Source organism: Bison bison, unplaced genomic scaffold (assembly GCF_000754665.1).
Source record: "Bison bison bison isolate TAMUID 2011002044 unplaced genomic scaffold, Bison_UMD1.0 scf7180017864486, whole genome shotgun sequence".
Taxonomy (NCBI): Eukaryota; Metazoa; Chordata; class Mammalia; order Artiodactyla; family Bovidae; genus Bison; species Bison bison.
Genome location: NW_011495046.1, coordinates 552,315 through 571,781, shown reverse-complemented (window position 1 = coordinate 571,781; position 19,467 = coordinate 552,315).

The following is a 19,467-nucleotide window of genomic DNA, read 5'->3' as shown; positions in this document are numbered from 1 at the left end:
GGATTCTTGCCCGCAGTAGTAGATATAATGTCATCTGAATTAAATCTTCCATTCCCGTCCACTTTAGTTCATTTATTCCTCAGATGTCGATATTCACTCTTTCCATTTCCTGCTTGATCACATCCAATTTACCTTGATTCATGGACCTAACAGTCCAGGTTCCAAGGCAGTATTGTATTTTACAGCATCGGACTTTACTTTCATCACCAGACCCATCCACAGCTGAGCTTCATTTCCTCTTTGGCCAGGCCTCTTCATTCTTTCTGGAGCTGTTAGTAATTGCCCCTCGCTCTTCCCCAATAGCACATTGGACCACTTTTGGCCTGGGGGGTGGGGCTCATCTTCCAGTGTCATATCTTTTTGCCTTTTCATACTGTTCATGGGGTTCTCATGGCAAGAATACTAGAGTGGCTAGCAATTCTCTCCTCCAGTTTTGTCAGAACTCTCCACCATGACCCTCCCATCTTGAGTGACCCAGCATGGCATGGTTTATAGCTTTATTGAGTTATGCAAGCCCCTTCGCCACCACATGAGTGCGACCCATGAAGGAGAGGTCTTTATTAGGTGTCTCTTTTATATGTAGCACGTGTATATGTCAATATAAGTCTCCCAATTTATTGTCTCCTCCATTATCCCCCAGTAATCATAACTTTGTTTTATCTATCTGTAACTCTGTTTCTGTTTTGTAGACAAGTTCATTTGTCCCTTTTTATTTTTTCATATTCCAGGGGGTTCCTAGGTGGCTCAGTAGCTAAAGAATCTGCCTACAATTCGGGAGACATATTTTCGAGCCCTAGGTCAGGAAGATCCCCTGGAGGAGAACATGGTAACTCACTCCCGTATTCTTGCCTGGAGAATCCCATGGACAGAGGAGCCTGGAGGGCTACACTGCATAGTGTCGCAAAGAGTCAGACACAACTGAAGTGAATGAGCATGCATGCATGCATGTAAGTGATAGCATATGATGTTTATCTTTCTCTGTCTGACTTATTTCACTCAGTATGCCAATCTCTAGGTTCATCCAGGTTGCTGTAAATGGCATTTTGTTCTCTTTTGTGGCTGAATAATATTCCATTGTATATATGTACCGCATCTTCTTTATTCCTCTGTTGATGGACATTTAGGTTGCTTCCATGTTCTGGCTATTGTAAATAGTGCTGCAGTGAATATTGGGGTGCAAATATCTTTTCAAATTATGGTTTTCTCTGGATATATGCCCAGGAGAGGTATTGATGATTCCTTAAAAATAGTTACCATATGGCAGATCCTATTTTTATATTGATTTGTCTATACGTATTGGTTTGTCTGTATCTCTGGCAAAGATCCAAAATGCATATATGAGTTCAGTGACTTCAGTGGTGCAGTTTCACTTGAAGAATAAAGACTACACTTATTATGCTCAGGAAAGCTTTTTGCATTTTGAATCCTGTCCTCCTCTCTGTTTTCCAGTCCTACTTTCTATCAGTTCTACACAGCAAGATACATTAGAGTTCAATGCATTTGTCATGCCATTTCAGTCATTTAAACTGTTTCTTTTAAAATATCTTTGACCCATAGGTTATTTAGAAATATGCTGTTTAGTTTCTATATATTCGGTGATTTTCCAGCTACCTTTCTGTTATTGATTTCTAGATTAATTCCACTGAGGCCTGGAAACATCCTTTGTATGGTTTCTATTCTTTAAAATTTGGTGGCATATTTATTATGGTTCCAGAACATGGTCTCTCTTGGTGAACATATAGGCTTGAAAAGAATGTGGTTTTGGATGTTGGCTGGAGTATTCTACAAATAGAAGCTAGATCAAGTTGATTGATAGCACTATTCAGGTCATGTATATTGTTACTGATTTTCTGCCTACCTGAGCTATCAATAACTGGCAAAGAGAAGTTGAAACCTCCAACTATAATACTGAATTCATCTATTTATCCTTGCAGTTTTCTGTTTTTGCTTCATGTATTTTGACATTCTTTTGTAAGGAGCATTCACATCTGGGATTGTTATGTCTTCTTTAAAAATTATCCCCTTTATCATTACATAATGCCCCTAATGATCCCTGCTTAACTGGAAATTAATATAATCACCCAGCTTGCTTTTGATTAGTGTTAGCGTAGTGAAGCTTTCTCTCTGTCCCCATAATTTTTACCCATCTGAGTGGGTGTAAATTTCAGGTTTATTTCTTATGGACAGCACACAGCTGGATCTTGTTTTCTTAAAATCTACTTTGAAAACATTTGTCATTTAATGGGTGTGTTCAGACCATTTATATATATAATGAGTTATTGATATAGTCAGATCATTATCCTCTGTGTGTGTAAATATTCATTGTATTTGTTTTTGTTTCTTACCCCCATTTTTCTCTCTTCTGATTTTGAGTATTTTATATGATTGTATTTTATCTCCTCTCTTTAGTAAATCAATTATACTTTTAAGATAATTAGACTTTATTTTTTACATCAGTTTTAAATTTGTAGAACAGCTGAACAGAAAATACAGAGTTTTCATATACTCCCTTTTCCCCCACTCCTGTCATTTCTTCTGTTTTAATATCTTGCATTGGTGTGGTATGTTTTTAACAATTGATTAACCAATACTGATGCATTACCATTAGCTGATGTCCATTTACATTAGAGTTCACTGGTTGTACATTCTATGAATTTTGACAAATGCAGAAAATTATGTATCCACCATTTTAGTATCATATAGAGCTTAGTTTCACATCCCTAAGAATTCCCTGTGCTCCACTTACCTCCCTCTTTCTTGTCTCCCCTTCTTACCATACTCCTTTCTCCCACCACAACTCAACTGGCAACTACCAATCTGTTTGTTGTCTCTCTAGTTTTGTTTTTCTGGAATGTAATATTATTCAAATTGTGTAGTGTGTAGACTTTTCGACTGGCTCCTTTCACTTAGCAATATGCATTAGAGGTTCTTCCATGTCTTTTTGTGGCTTGATGACATATTTCTTTTTAATCAGTGACTAATAGTCCATTGCATGGACGTGTCACAGTTTGTTTCTCCATTAACTTGTTGAAGGATATCTTGGTTGCTTCTGATTTTTCACAGCTATGAATAAAGCAGCTGTAAACATCCGGTGTGTAGCTATCAAGGAGTGTGATGGTGGGATCTTATGGTAAAAGTATGTGTAGTATTTCAAGAAGCTATCACACTTTTTCCAAAGTAGCTGTACCATTTTGCAATCCCACTGGCAATGAATGAGAGTTCCTAAGCCTCCACACCCTTGCCAGCATCTGATGTTATTAGTGCTATGGATTTTAGCCATTCTAATAGGTGTATAGTGTTGTAGCATTGTTGTATTAATTTGCAATTCTCTAATGACATTTGATTAACATTTTTCCATATGCTTATTTGCTATTTGTATGTCTTCTTTGGTGAGATTTCCATTTAGAACTTTTGCCCACTTTTTAACTGAGTTGTTTGTTTTCCTACTGTTAATTTTTGAGAATTCTTTAAATATTTTAGATACCAGCAAATCCTTGCAAACAGTGTCTACCAGCTATGTCTTGTTTCATGTTTTTTTTTTTCATTCTTTTAATAGTTTAGTGGTTCTTTTCATTCTTTCCTTTGCAGAGAAGCAGTTTTTTAAATTTTAATGAAATCCAATTTACCATTTTTTTCTTTCATGGATTCTGCCTTCAGTATTTCATCTAAATCTATGGCTAAAACAATGCTCAACTAGAGTTTTTCCTGTTATTTTCTAGTTTCATAACTTTATATCATACTCTTAAGCCTATAGTATGACTTAATTTTTGTGCAATATTTAAGGTCAGTGTCTTGACTCTTTTTTTCCTTTTCTTTTTGATATGCAAATGTCCAGTTTTTCTAGCAACATTTTTTGAAAAGACTTAGTTTTACTCTGTTGAATAGCCTGGGTTTATTTATCAAAGATCAATTGTCTATATTTATACGGGTCTATTTCTGGCCTCTTTATTCTGTTATATTGCTTGTTGTTTGTCTAATCTTTTGTCAGCACTATACTGTCTTGATCACTGCAGCTTTGCAGTAAGTGTTGAATTCAAGTAGTGTCAGTCCTCTGACTTTCTTCATCAATATCACATTGGCTAATCTGGGTATTTTACCTTTTCATGTAAATTTCTTGACTTATCCTAGAATGCAATGTCTAAATTACCCTTTAGAACCCACCTCGAATATCACTACCTCAGTGAAATCTCTGCTAATTTCCTGCCCACCCTGCAACCCTCAAGAATTTGTTGTACTTTCCTGTGGCTCCGAAAATATCATCCAAAGTATTAGTATAAATCTACTATAATAATTTTAACAATATACATGTTTTTATCTTTCATTGTGAACTGTGTATTTAATTCATCTCTGTATTCAAAATAAGTATTTAGAACACATGCCGGTACATAGTATACTTTCAATAAATATTTAATAGATAAATTCATCATGACCAATTACAAAACTTATTTTTGTATACCTCTCCATGGTTATAAAACCAGCATCTCCGGGATTTTTGATCCAACTAACCATAACCTAATATGGCATGAGAAGCTTCGCTTACCTGGATATCTGTATTCCTTCCAACTAAAACCTTGTAACTATATAGATAGCTACTTTGCTGCTGCTGCTGCTGTTAAGTCACTTCAGTCGTGTCCAACTCTGTACGATCCCATAGACAGCAGCCCACCAGGCTCCTCCGTCCCTGGGATTCTCCAGGCAAGAACACTGGAGTGGGTTGCCATTTCCTTCTCCAATGCACAAAAGTGAAAAGTGAAAGTGAAATCGCTCAGTGGTGCCCAACTCAGGGATCCCATGGACTGCAGCCCACCAGGCTCCTCCATCCATGGGATTTTCCAGGCAAGAGTACTGGAGTGGGGTGCCATCGCCTTCTCCGAGATAGCTACTTTAGGATCTGCCAAATATTTGACATGAGGACAACTGAATTTATGTTAGTGTTCTCTCTCTCACCTTGGGTGATAGTCAATAGACTGAAAATTATAAAATGGAATCTCTGATCACAAGTAGTTTAATAAAGCAAATGAAGAATTTTTTGAAATGTTACATATCATTCTAATTTACAAGGAAGCTGCTATACAGTGAATACTTTATATAAAGCTCATTTAAAAAATATGTATACATTGTTCCTTAAGTGTAGTGGGACTTCTTTGTGGTACATGCGTGCTAAGTTGCTTCAGTCGTGTCTGACTTTTTGCAACCCTATGGACCGTAGCCCGCCAGGCTCTTCTGTCCATGGAATTCTCCAGGCAAGGATACTGGAGTGGGTTGCCATGCTCTCCTCCAAGGGATCTTCCTGACCCAGGTATCAAACCTGTGTCGCTTACATTTCCTGCATTGGCAGGCAGGTTCTTTACCTCTAGCAGCACCTTTTTGTGGTAAGGACTGTATTTTATCTCACCTTTCTCATCTAAAAAACCAAATAGACTGACAGGTGGATATTAAACACTTGAATCATTTCTTAAATGATTCATTAATCAGTTAGCCTAATCTTCAAAATAAATTGTTTTCTGTCTTTAGAACAGTATCATAAAATTATTACTGTAAATGCCATCTACCATGTGAAACTCTATTAGATGTCTTTATGCAAAGTAAGCCATCCCCTCTGGCCTGCTAATCACTAGTCTTAATAGAATGTCAGGCTCTGAACCTGTACATCAGGTACATCATTTGGGAACATGGGAGCTTGACAGGCTTTATAATAAAACATTGTGGGTGTATTCCCTATACATATGTTCTTCTACATTAAAATTCTCAATTGTTTCAAAAATGAAAACAGTGCTTTTAGTGGATCTGCCAAAAGATGACAATTTGAATTATTTATGTATGATTTAGATACCAGGGTAATTTCCTACTTGAATATTTCATATAGTTGACTGTAAATATAAAAGTATGGAAAATTGTTAGGTTGATTTTTCTCATTCTGAAACAAATCTGTGCTTTTATGTTGTATAGCTTCCTTAGGGGATATCATGGGAATGAATGGGTTGGATGGCTGCATACAGTGACTGGAAGCTGCAGTTGGATAATGTTCTACATTATATTGTTTTGCGCTTTCATATCTCTGTCTGTTTATCTCAGTTCCAGTCTCCATCCCTCAGAACTGTCTGTCACTCATTTGTTTCCAGCAAGTTAGCAAGACTGATCACACAGGAGAAATTCATCAGCAGTAGAGAGAATTTCATTTCAGCAACATTTATGATTGACTGATACCTCAGAAACAAGATGACCTCAATATACCAGCCACAATGTTATAAAATTTTCTAGCAATGAAAGATCAAAATAATATAAAGATTAAAAAATACCCTCAAGGGGGCGGGGGAAGCTTATTTGAATAGAAAAGCAAAAGACTAATTTATAAGCCTTCAAATCTCCTGGATTTTTTTGATTCAATGTTAGAAAATAACTGTAATAACAGTAGTGTTCATTTCAACTGAATTCAGGTGTACTTCCAATTTCAGTCCTAGTCGTTTCTTCATCATGGCTCTGTCTAAGCCTGCATCCTTTTTTACTTTTTGGTTTTTTTGAGCCAGACCACGTAGCTGACTTTTTCTTCCTTTTCTTTCTTTTTTTGGGTGAGTCAGGGATTGATTTACATATTTACAGAAATATTCTAAAGACCGTAGTTTATTGCTGAGAAAAATAAAAGCATACTTTTTTTTTTCAATTTAAGAAGTTTAATTCAAATACAAGTAATGAGCAGAACTATTTAGAAATGTCTTTTGACAGCTGGATTGTGTTACTTTGAATGTGACTTTTCCTGAAAGTTAGGTTACACTGGGTCTTTGAATTTATTTGGGTAAAGTATACAGATGCCTCTTCAATACATAAGTCAGAGTGGAAACTCAATAAATCATACTTGCTATAATGTTCATAATTACTTCTGGCTGCCATTTCTTTTTCTTAGGCTAAATATAATGGCTCTATTTTCAGGCACTCAGGTCTTTCTTGCCTCCAGTTTTGCCTATCCCTCATGGAGAGATACTACTTTTGCAAGACCCAAAGTAAAAATCTTGGGCATTGCTGTGAGACATTAAATTCAGGTATGGCACAAAGGAGTAATCCCATTTTCCTCCTTCACCATGCATCATTTAAGGCCATAGATCCTGAGGAAACTGTCAAAAATAAAGCAGCACTAGTAGGGAGAAAATTTGCAATCAGGTGTTTGGGAACTGTAGAACCACATACATCCTGTTCTCATTGTCATGAGTATATGAATTTCTAAGGTCCCTAATCTCATATTTTTCTGTATTCTTTTGAGTGGACCTTCCCTTTTATTTTTCTATTTTTACCATGATATTTCTAGTCATCTTGGGACCATGTAAGAAAGACTCAAAAATATCCCAGAGATAACAATTTTCTCTTGTTTACAAATGAACATTTTAGTTTCTAATATTATTTTCACTTCATCATCATATGAAATTATTTTATATAACTATTTATTCTCTCATTAATTTTCTCTTTTCAACTAGAATGTAAACCCCATGAGGTTTTGGTCTTTATCTGTTTTTTTATTATTTAAATATGGTTTATTGACAGTGTTACCTTAGTTTCAGGTGTACAGCAAAGTGATTCAGTTATGCATACACACATATCTATCCTTTTTCAAATTCTTTTCCAGTTTATCCAATTGCAGAATATTTAGCAGAGTTCCCTGTGATATCCATAGGTCCTTGTTGATTATCTGTTTTAAATATAGTAGTGTGTATAGGTTTATCCCAGATTTCTAATTTATTCCTTTCCCGCATCTCTCCCCTTTGGTAACCACAATTTTGTTTTCTAAATCTGTGAGTCTGTTTCTTTTTTATAAATAAGTTCATTTCTATCATTTTTTTTAGATTTTACATATAAATGATATCAAATGTAATTTTCTTTCTGTGTCTGACTTACTTTACTTAGTAATATAATCTCTAGGCCCATCCATGTTGCTGCAAATGGCATTGTTTCATTCTTTTTAAGGGATGAATAATATTCCATTGTGAGGCTTCCCTAGTGGCTCAGTGGTAAAGAATCTGCCATGTCAGTGCTGGATACTTGGGTTCGATATTTGGGTTGGGAAGAGTCCCTGGAGAAGGAAGTGGCAACCCATTCCAGTATTCTTGCCTGGGAAATCCCACTGACAGACACCGACTATAGTCCATGGGGTCCCAAAAGAGTCGGACACAATTTAATGACCAAACAACAATATTCCATTGTATAAAATGTACCACTTCTTTTTATCCATTCATCTGTTGATGGACATTTAGGTTGCTTCCTAAATGTGTGGGTTATTGTAAATAGCGCTGCAATGAACATTGCTGTGCATGTGTCTTTTTGAACTATGGTTTTCTCCAGATACGTGCCCAGGACTGGAACTGCTGGATCATATCGTAGCTTTATTTTAGTTTTTTAAGGAGCCACCATACTTGTTCTCCATAGTGGCTGTGCCAATATACATTCCCACCAACAGTGTAGGAGGGTTCCCCTTTTCTATATATCCTCTCCAGCATGTATTGTTTGATGAAGGCCATTCTAACTGGTGTGAGGTGATATCTCATCATAGTTTTGACTTGTATTTCTCTAATAATTAGCATTTTGAGCATTTTTTCACATGCCTCTTGGCCATCTGTATGTTTTCTTTGGAGAAATGTCTCTTTAGGTCTTCTGTTCATTTTTTTGATTGGGCTGTTTTTATTTATTTATTTTGATATTGAGCTGCATTAGCTGTTGTTGATTTTGAATATTAATCCCTTTTTAGTCCTATTGTTTACAAATATAGTCTCCAATTCAGTAGACTGTCTTATTGTTTATTGTTTAATTTGCTGTGCAAATGCTTTTACATTTCATAAGTCCCATTTGTTTATTCTTATTTCTATTACTCTAGAAGGTGGATCAAAAGTGATATCACTGCAATTTATGTCACAGAGGTTTCTTCCTCTGTTTTACTCTAAGAGTTTTATAGCATCTGGTCTACATTTAGGTCTTTAGTCTATTTTGAGTTTATTTTTGTATATGGTGTTAAAGAATGTTTGAATTTCATATATTTACATGTAGTTGTCCAATTTTCCCAGGCCCACTTGTTGAAGACAGTCTTTTTGTTTTTCATGTTCTTTTGTTTGGTTGGTTGTTTTTATTGAAGTATGGTTGATTTACAATGTTGTGTTAGTTTCTGGTGTACAGCAAAGTGATTCAGTTATGTTTTTTCAGATTATTTTCTGTTATATGTTACTACATGTTATTGAACATAGTTCGCTGTATTACATTAAAGTGAAAGTGAAGTTGCTCAGTCATGTCTGACTCTTTGCAACCCCTTGGAATGTAGCCTACCAGGCTCCTATATCCATGGAATTTTCCAGGCAAGAGTACTGGAGTGGGTTGCCATTTCCTTCTCCAGGGTTCTTCCCGACCCAGGGATCAAACCCGGGTCTCCCACATTGCAGGCAGATGCTTTACCATCTGAGCCACCAGGGAAGCCCAATAGGACCTTATTGTTTATTTTATATACAGTAGTTTGTATCTGCTAATCCCAAACTCCTAATTTATCCCTCCCTTTCCCCTTTGGTAACCATACATTTGTTTTCTATGTCTGTGGGTCTATTTCTGTTTTGTAAATAAGTTCCTTTGTATCATATTTTCTTGCCACTTTATTTTTTTAATTGAAGGATAACTTCTTTACAGAATTTCATGGTTTTCTGTCAAACATCAGCAAGAATCAGCAATAGGTACACCCATGTCCCCTCCCTCCCCAACTTCCCCACCATCCACCTCCCCATCCCACCCTTCTAGATTGTCACAGAGCCCCTGTTGGCGTTCCCTGAGTCATACAGCAAATTCCCATTGGTTATCTAGAGACTGTCTTTTTTCCATTGTAAATCTTGCCTCCTTTATCAATTAACTGACCATTAGTGGGTAGGTTTATTTCTGGGCTTTCTGTCCTGTTCCATTGATCTGTATTGGTTTCTGTGCTTGAATCATACTCTTTTGATTACTGTAGCTCTGTAGTATAGTCTGAAGTCAAAGGGCCTGTTCCCTCCAGCTGTTTTTCTTAAGATTGTTTTATTATTTGAGATTTTTTTGTGTGTCTCCATATACATTTAATTATTTGGTTTTATTTCTGTGAAAAAATACCATTGGTAATTTGGTAGGGATTGCATTGACTCTTTAGATTGCTTTGGGTAGTAGTCATTTTAACAATATAAACTCTTCAGTCCAAGAACATAGTGTATCTTTTCATCTGTTTGTGTCATCTTCAATTTCTTTCATCAAAGTCTTACAGTTTTAAGAGTACAGGTCTTTTATCTCCTTAGGTAGATTTATTCCTAGGTATTTTCTTCTTTTCAATGAAATGGTAAATGGTATTGATTTCTTAATTTCTTTCTGATCTTTTGTTGTTAGTGTATGGAAATGCAACAGGCTTCTGTGTATTAGTTTTCTATCCTACAACTTTACTGAATTCATTGATGAAACTAGTAGTTTTGGGGAAACATTTTTAGGATTTTCTATGTGTAGTATCATGTCATCTGCAAACAGTGACAGTTTTGCTTACTGTTTTCCAGTTTGGATGCCCTTTATTTCTTGTTCTTCTCTGATTGCCATGGCTAGATCTTCCAAAACTATGTTGATAAAAATTGGCAATAATAGGCATCCTTTTCTTTTCCTGATCTTAAAGGAAATGCTTTCAGCTTTTCACCACTGAACATGACATTAGCTGTAGGTTTGTCATATATGGCCTTTATTATGTTGAGATGCGTCCCCTCTGTGCCCACTTTTTGTAGACTTCTTACCATGAATCAGTATTGAATCTTACCAAAAGCTTTTTCTGCCTTTATTGAGATGATCATTTGGTTTTTATCCTTCATTTTGTTAGTGTTGTGTATTACATTGATTGATTTACAGATATTGAAAAAATCTTGTAGCCTGGGAATAAATCTCATTTGATCATGGTGTATGATCCTTTTAATATATTGTAGTATTCTGTCTGCTTGTATTTTGTTGCAGATCTTTGTGCCTATGTTCATCAGTGATATTGGCCTGTAATTTATTTTTTTGTGATACCTTTGTCTAGTTTTTGTATCAGGGTGATAGTGGCCTCATAGAATGAGTTTGAAAATGTTCCTTCCACTGCAATTTTTTGCAGTAATTTCAGAAGTATAGCTGTTAACTCTTCTCTAAATGTTTGATAGAAGTTTGGCTGAGAAGCCATCAGGTCCTGGACTTTGGTTTGTGGAGAGTTTATTAATCACCATTTCAATCTCAGTACTTGAGATCAATCTGTTCATACTTCTATTTTTCCTGGATCAGCCTTGGGAGATTGTACCTTTCTAAGAATTTGTCCATTTTTTTCTAATTTTATGCTTCAACCAAAAAACATTTGTCCATTTTATTGACATATTGTTTACAGTAGTCTCTTATGATTCTTTGTATTTCTGTGGTGTCTGTTATAACTTCTCCTTTTTCATTTCTAATGTTATTGATTTGAGCCCACTCCCTTTTTAGCTTGATGAGTCTGGCTAAAGGTTTATCAACTTTATCTTTTCAAAGAACCAGCTTTTCATTTAATTGATTTTTCTTATTGTTTTCTTTGTCTCTATTTCATTCACTTCTACTCTGATCTTTATGATTTCTTTCCTTCTACCTAACTCTGAATTTTGTTTGTTCTTCTTTCTGTAGTTGCTTTAGCTGTAGGTTTTTTACCTGAGATATTTCTTCTCTCCAAAGGTAAAATTGTATTGATATAAACTTTCCTCTTAGAACTACTTTTGCTGTGTCCTATATGTTTTGGATTGTTGTGTTTTCATTTTCGTTTGTCTCTCATATGTTTTATTTCCTCTTTGATTTCTTCAGTGATCCATTGGTTTTTGGTAGCATACTGTTTAGCCTTCACATGTTTTTTTGTTTTGCTTTTTACAATTTTTTTTTCCTTGTAGTTGACTTCTAATCTCATAGCATTGTGGCCAGAAAAGATATTTGATATGATTTCAGCTTTCTTAAATTTACTAAGGTTTGGTTTGTGGCCCAGCAGGTGATCAATCATAGAGTATGTTCCATGTGCACTTGTTATGAATGTGTATTCTGTGCTTTCTGATGAAATCCTTTATAAATATCAATTTAGTTGTTCTGGTATAATGTGTCATTTAAGGCCTGTGGTTATTTTAATTCATTTTCTGTCTGAATGATCTGTCGTTTGAGGAAAGTGGGGTGTTAAAGTCCCCCACTATTATTGTGTTACTGTTGATTTCTCATTTTATGGCTGTTAACATTTGCCTTGTATTTTGAAATCCTCCTATGTTGGGTGTACAGGCTGTGCTTAGTCATTCAGTCATGTCTGACTCTTTGCAACCCTATGGACTGAGCTCACCAGGCTCCTCTGTCCATAAGGATTCTTCAGGCAAGAAACCAGAGTGGGTTGCCATGCCCTCCTCCAGGGTATTTTACCAACCCAGGGATCGAACCCAGGTCTCCTGCATTGCCCATGGATTCTTTACCACCTATGCCACCAGGGAAGCCCATGTTGGGTGCCTACATATTTGCAATTGTTATATCTTCTTCTGGGATCAATTCATTGTTGATTATGCAGTTTCCCACTGTATCTTTTAACAGTCTCTATTTCACAGTCTATTTTGGCTGATACGAGTATTGCTTCTCCAGTTTTCTTTTGATTTCCATTTTTATGGCATTCTTTCTTCTATCCCCTCAGTTTCAATCTGCATATGCCCCTAGATCTAAAGTGGATCTCTTGTTGACACTTATATACAGTTGTTTTTGTATTCATCCAGCCAGTCTATGTCTTTTGGTTGAAGCATATAAATAGTTTACTTTATGTTTAAGGTAGTTATTGATATATATGTATATTCTTATTGCCATTTTGTTAATTGCTTTTGATTATGTTTGTAAAACATTTTTTCTCCCTTTCTTTTTTTTTGTTCTCCTTTCTTGTGATTTGATTACTAACTTTAGTGTGGTTTTTTTTTTTTTTTTTTGGTTTGCTTTTTTTTTTTTTTTTTTGGATTGCTTTTTCTTTTTTGTATCTACTGCAGATTTTCAGTTTGTGGTTACCATGGGGTTTTGATATAGAGCTCTATATATCAACAGGGTTTTTTTAAGTTGCTTTGCTTTTAATTTCAAATAAATTTCTAATATCCTGCCTTGTGCTCATATCTTCTCATATTTGCTGGTTTTGAGGTCCTATTTTGTGTGTGGATGATTTTCTTACCTTTACTGTGTGTTTGCCTTTCCTGATGAGCTTTCCCATCCATAATGTTCTTGTTGCTAGTTGGGACTTCTTTCCTGCTTGGGGAAGATCCTTTAGCACTTGTTGTAAACCTCATTTAGTGGTGCTGAATTCTGTTAGTCTTTGCTTATCTGTAAAGCTTTTGCTTTCTCTGTTGAATCTGAATGACAGCCTTGTTGAGTAGAGTATTCTTGGTTTGTAGGTTTTTCTCTTTTATCATTTTAAATATATTTTGTCACTCCTTTCTGGCCTGCAGAGTTTTGCTGAGAAAACTGTGATAACATTACGGGGATTCCCTTGTATGTTATCTGTTGCTTGTTATTTTTAATATTTGACCCAGAGGGATGGTATGGGGAGGGAGGAGGGAGGAGGGTTCAGGATGGGGAACACATGTATAATTTTTTTTTAATTAAAATTGAATAAAAAATAATAATAATAATAAAAAATAAATAAATAAATATATCTCTAAAAAAAAAAAAATTTGCTCCTTGTCTTTAATTTTTGTCAATTTAGTTGCTCTGTGTCTTGGCATGTTCCTCCTTGGGTTTATCCTGCCTGGGACTTTGAGTTTCCTGAACTTGGATGACTATTTCCTTTCCCATGTAAGGGAAGTTTTCATCTATTATCTCTTTTCCCATGCTCTTTATCTCTTTTCCTTCTGGGACCTCTGTAATGTGATAGTTGGTGTGTTTCATATTGCTCCAGAGGTCTCTTAAACTGTCTTCATATCTTTTCATTCTTTTTTCTTTATCCTGTTGCACTGTACTGATTTCTACCATTCTGTCTTTCAGCTCAATTATCTGTTCCTCTCCCTCATTTAGTCTGCTATCAATTCCTTCTATTGTGTTTTTATTTCAGTTATTGTGTTGTTCATCTCTTTTTGTATGTTAGATCTTCTAACTTTTTGTTAAACATTTCTTGTATCTTTTCAGTCTGTGCCTCCATTCTTTCTCTAAGATCTTTAATCATCTTTACTATTCATTTACACTGAATTATCTTTTGGGTAGATTTCTATCGCCACATCACTTAGTTGTTCTTTTGGAATTTTATCTTGTTCCTTCACCTGGAACACATTCCTCTATCTTCTCATTTTGTCTAGTTTTATGTGATTGCTGTTTCCCTTCCTCAAGCTGAAGGGCTGTAGTTCCTCATGCTTATGATGTCTTCCCCCTGGTGGATGAGGCTGGACTAAGAAGCTTATGCATGCTTCCTGTGGGAAGGACTAGTTCCTGCTCATTGATAGGTAAAATTGAGTCTTGTTCCTCTGGTAGACAGGACCATGTCAAGAGGTGTGTTTAACAGGCAGCTGTGAGATCAGAAAAATTTTAGGCAGCCTGTCTGCTAATGCTTGGCACTGTGTTCCCACTCTGTTGGTGCATTGGCCTGGCATGTTCCAACCCGGGGGCCTCTAAGCTGCTGGGTAGAGCCAGGTCTTGGTGAGAACATGGCAGCCTCCAAGAGGTCTCATGCTAGTGAGTACTCCCCAGAACCACTGCCACCACTGTCTCTGTCCCCACAGAGAGCCAAAGCCACACCCTCACCTCCCCAGGAGCCCCTCTAAGACCAGCATGTAGGTCTCGCCCAGTCTCCTATGAAGTCTCTGCTTTTTCTTTGAGATGCAGTGCATATGAGACCCTGTGTGTGCCCTCCAAAAGAGGAAAGCTTCTGCTTCCCTCAGTCCTGTGGAGTTCCTATGATCAAGCCCTCCTGGCCTTCAAAGTCAATACTCTGGAGGCGCATCCTTTCAGTGCTAGACCCCCAGACTGTGGAGCTGAGATGGGGCTCAGAACTCTCACTCCTGTGGAAGAACTTTTGTGATATATCTGGAGTTTGTAAGTTGCCCACCTAGCAAGCATGGGATTTGAGTTGCAATTGCACCCCTCCCATAGTTTTGTTTTGGCTTCTTCTTTGGCTTTGATTGTAGAATATCTTTTTTGTTAGGTTCCAGTCTTTTTTGTCCGTGGTTGTTCAGCAGTTTGTGGTGTTTTCATGAGAGTAATTAAGCTTACGTCCTTCTGCTCCATTATCTTGTATCAGTCAACAAATGTTATTTTCAGAGGTTCTCTTTTCTTCCACAGCTCTCCCAGGAATCATGAATTGAGTCTGAGAAAGCCAATTCTTTAGATTACTTACATGGAAATATATATTTGGTCAATTGCAATAAGGCAGAATGGATGAAACTCATTGACAGCAGTTTTCCAAAGATGAAACATCAAAATAGTGACAAAATGGTGGTAAGCATGATTCTTCAGTTTTAGATGCTCATCATTTTAACAACATCCAGATGAAGAAATACATAGGCTATCATCCCAAACAAAGGTGATCATGGAGTTTGGCAACCTGCACAATGCATACAGAAGTTTTCTGTTTCTCCAACCTAGCATGTCTAAGCATACGTGTTTAAAGACTATTTTGCACTGACATTTTATGAGATAAATTTGTACAAATAACAGGATTAGTTTTGTAGTGCTACTAGTGGAATTCATTATTCAGGAATGTGTTTGTCTTCATATCTTACTGTATTACCCTAATATCAGAAAGAAAAATGAATAATTAAAAAAAAAACACAAGTTGGATTAAATTGTAATAGATCACATCTAATTTATCAGAGTGTAAGTTGTTTTATTTACCTCTTCAAGGAAGTTGTTGAACTGGGTAAGAAAAGAACCCTCTCTCATTCTATGTATATAATATTTTTTTCATAGTCATATAGATCTTAACTTGGGTTCTAGGACTGTCAGGGGCCTTATAAATTGATTAGTACTATAATATGATCATCCTACTTTTTATTCCCAGTGTTTGATATTGTGTGTTGAAAAATTTTTTTAAAAGAAGAGGTTCATTGACTTCCCTAGGCTCCCAAGATTGATTGCATGCACAAGGTTTCTATCATATACTGATGACAAAATTAATTATTTTAGACTGTCATGGGAGCAAGTTATTTATAAGTTTATTTTCTAAATAGAATCAACTAAGCAATTGTCTCATTTACCCAGGAGATGCAGTATTATTTTGTATTGTTCGAGCAGAATATTCAGAAAGCTACACCAGTAAGAATCCATCAGCTGTTAGGCACAATACTGTTAATAGAATCTTTTCTGGCATTATCAGTTCTTTCTTAAGTGGATGATTTCTGGTCAGCCTTTTCTGAGACTAAGCACCACACAAATCATTTGTTTGTTTTAGATTATTAGTGAAATGGTCTTAGACATGTATCCTTTATTTTAATGCCCAGTTCTGAATCACAAAGATATTACAGAGACAATTGTTGATAGAAGAACTTATCAGACTCAGGAATGGATCACATTTAACATGGATTTATGGTGTGGAAGTGTATGTTCCAGTGCAAAATCGATCCTGCCTATCTATCATTCCTATACATTTTTTTTTTCGATTAAGTCATTTTAGGCCTCTAATAATAGGCAAACCTATTGTTCTAGGGATAAGTCATTACTTAACATCATTATTTAATAATATAGCAGTTTATCTGATTAGCCCCTGTCTTTTAGAAAATTTTTTTCAAATCATGGACCATGACTTATTTTTGATTATAAAATCAATTTAATGGGCAATAACTAGCATTTCTTTTCAGGTTGGACCATCAGATTCATAGTATGAATTAAAGGTAAATATTGTTTTCTGAGAAGTTCTTTTGTTTCTGTGAGTAGGTGAGCATTCAGGTTCATGAAGAGAGACAGAGAAATTTATATGTATGTATGTGAAGTGCATTGAAATAGTTTCTTTTTTTTTTTTTAATGGCAGATAAATTAGTACGGAGTAAAGAAAAATTTTAAGCAAACAGAAAATTTATGGAATGGGAATGTAGGGACTTTAGCAGCTAAAGATTGGCCAAAAAGATAGAGTATTCATAACAATATTAATAAATATTATTATGGGGTTTCCCTGGTAGTATGATGGTAAAGTATCTGTCTGCCAATGCAGGAGACACAAGAGATGTGGGTTCAATCCCTGGAATGGGAAGATCCCCCAGAGTAGGAAATGGCAACCCACTCCAGTATTCTTGCCAGGAAAATTCCATGGACAGGGGAGCCTGGCAGGCTACAGTCCATGGGATCACAAAGAGTTGAACATGACTGAACGACTAAGCACATACACACATTATTACTATACCAGATATTTTGATGGTATTTATTTTGTGCCAGATATGCACCATGCTCTAAGAAATATCAGGTATAATAATTACCTTCCAAGGGTTAGCTCATTTAGTGTTCCCAATGATGCTTTGACAGATGTTGACTACAGTCATGAATTTAAAAGATGCTTGCTCCTTGAAAGAAAAGTTATTACCAATCTAGACAGCATATTAAAAAGCAGAGACACTATTTTACTGACAAAGGTCCATATAGTCAAAGCTAATGGTGTTTCCAGTAGTCACATATGGATGTGAGAGCTGGACCATAAATAAAACTGAGAACCAAAGAATTGATGCTTTTGAACTGTAGTGTTGGAGAAGACTCTTGAGAGGCTCCTGGACTGTAAGGAGATCCAACTAGTCAGTACTAAAGAAAAATCAGTCCTGGATGTTCATTGGAAGGACTGATGCTGAAGCTGAAACTCCAATCCTTTGGCCACCTGATGTGAAGAACTGACTTATTGGAAAAGACCCTGATGCTGGGAAAGATTGAAAGCAGGAGAGGAAGGTGCTGACAGAGGATGAGATGGTTGGATGGCATCACCGACTCGATGGACATGAGTTTGAGCAAGCTCCAGGAGTTGGTGATGGGCAGGTAAGCCTGGCTTGCTGCAGTTCATGGGATCACAAAGAGTCAGACACAACTGAGCAACTGAACTTAACTGAATGATGCTCTAAGTTATATAGGCAGTCTTACTGTTTCCATTTTCCTATTGAGAGAATGAAGATACAGATATGCTTAATAACTTGATCAAAATTATTCAGCTTAGTGAGTGGCAAAGGTGGGACTCAAACATCCAACCGTGAAGCTTATGCTCTTAAACACTACAGTAAATTACTTCCCATGTTAAATTGGATTGAAACATAAAAGAAATAAAAATTGCCTGCTTCAAATTTATTTTTAGCAAAGACTGCATACAACAGTATCCTCTCTAAAGTGAGTTTTCAGACAACGAGCTGACAACATACAGAATCAGGGCATTCAGTACCTAACCCATTCAGTGTTGTAAATGAGTTTTTTTGTAGAAGGCTTTAAAACTGTCTACAGGTTAATGAGCTTGATACAATAGACTTGTAGGCTTATAAAAGAACAGTACTGGCTGACTAGAGAGCAGTAAATTTAGCTCTTCTCAAGTTGACATGTTGTACAACTCAGATTTCCCAATGCATTGAATTTTAAAATGACAATAAGATTTAGGGACATTTACTCAAATGCTTTTAACTTTTTTCCAAAGGCCCCAAGCTCATTAGAAATACAAATGAAACTACAATCTTACCAACTTCATGCAGCTGAAGAAGTCTTCTGCTGCTAATGCAGCAATGTGAAATGAAGAAAAAGTGATTCATTTGATATTTTCCTTAACATACACACAGTACACATTATGCTTCTATCAACTTTAATGCAATTATCCTTCGGGGATCTCTAACAATCAGCCAAGTCAGGCCAAGGTGAAGTGGCTGGGAAGTTTTCTGAGCTGATTTCTTCAGCCTCTTGAGAGCTGATCTTGTCCATCTCTTTGACATGTGCTCTCTGCATATCAGAAAATGCTGTTGATCACATCAAAGCATTCATGAATTCAGTTATTTTTTTTCCTTCACCAAATGTTCTGTTCTTTTTACATCTTTGTCAGTGGTGTCACAGCTGAGTGAGCAATTCCTGGCTTCCTGAATTTCCCTTGAGGGCTAAACTGTCAACATCTATGTTCATCACTGAAACCTTCAATTTAAGAAAAATAATTTTATTTTAATCATGATTTTATATGTAAAATGATGGCTCTTTAGATCTTATAGTTATCTAAATTTGTTCCCTTATGAGTTTAATTAATTTAATTTGGCTAGAATTCCCCCACAATGAAATTTTCCTCTTGTTTGATTTCCTTCCCTCTTTCTTCCCTTCCCCTTCTTCCTACTCTTGTTTCTTTCCTAACTTCCTTCCCACTTCCTCATTCTTATTTTTAAAATTGTTTCTTTCTGTCAACATTAATTGCAATACTGCTATGTGCCACACATTATGGATGTAACCATGGTTGCAAATGTCCTTGCCTGTGAAGGATTCACAATGACCTCTTGCTCTTCATTCTCACTCACAAAATAAGCAGCTTCCTTCATT